The sequence below is a fragment of the Chrysochloris asiatica genome, unplaced genomic scaffold, assembly GCF_000296735.1.
Source record: "Chrysochloris asiatica unplaced genomic scaffold, ChrAsi1.0 scaffold00125, whole genome shotgun sequence".
NCBI classification, from domain to species: domain Eukaryota; kingdom Metazoa; phylum Chordata; class Mammalia; order Afrosoricida; family Chrysochloridae; genus Chrysochloris; species Chrysochloris asiatica.
Window position 1 is genome coordinate 8,406,375 of NW_006408643.1, and position 1,076 is coordinate 8,407,450.

Genomic DNA, 1,076 nt, shown 5'->3' on the forward strand with positions numbered 1-1,076 from the left:
TTTTATTTAGAAATATTTTAATACTTTAAGTATTCTTCTCCAACACCGTAACTTAAATGCATCAATTCTTCTGTGGTCTTCCTTATTCATTGCCCAATACAGACTGGCAGGGGGACCCCCAAATCTATTGTCCTGAAATAATCTTTCATTCTTGGACTGGAAATATTTCTCATGAAGTCATCTGTAAACAAAGGTGTGTTAAAAATAAGAAGAAGAAGCCTGCCTTCAACATTGCCCTCTTTTAAAGAATTAGCTATACAAGAGCCAAATAAAGTACAGTCACTCTAAGGCACAGACGAGAAGGTTAAAGAGCAGAGAAGTAAGTGGAGACAGACTGTGAACAATGTCACCCGTGAGACTGAGCAATTCAAGCAGAAATGGTTGGGTGGTGAAGGCTTCATTGTGCACAAACCCACAGCTGAGGAGCCAGCCTGGAGCATTGTGGTCATTCACTAATTATTTCTCTCATCTCTATAATGCTCTTGTTATCTAGGATCTCAGTTTTCAGTCTGTGATTCTTCTAATTTTTTTTTATTTTATTTTAGCGAAGATACACATAATGAAACAATAACAACAAAGTCTCAGTGCAGTTGAGTGGATTCCAACTCTTAGCGTTCCTACAGGACAAGTAGACAGTCCCACAGGCTTTCCAAGGTGAGACATCTTTTCAGAAACAGCCATAAATTTCTCCCTCAAAGTGGCTGGTGGATTCCAACTGCTGACCTTTTGCTAGCAGTCCAATGCTAAACTGCTGTCCCCCTAGGGTTCCTATACACAGCAAAGAACACTCCAATGCAACTGTTTCTGGATGTGCATTTCAGTTGCTCCTCCCACATTTTCTGCTATGCTTTAAAAATAATTCTGTTCTCACATCACGTTGTTGTTGTTAGCAGTCTTTGAATCAGCTTGCGTGGCAAGTCCGTGCAAAACACAGCAAAATACCATCCCCATAACTTGCATAGTGATCCATAGTGGGTTTTTTTTTTTTTTTTTTTTTTAATGTTTTATTGTGAATTATATGATAGTTTACATGAGAGAACTTTAGTTTTACATTCATTCCATCGTATATCATTTCA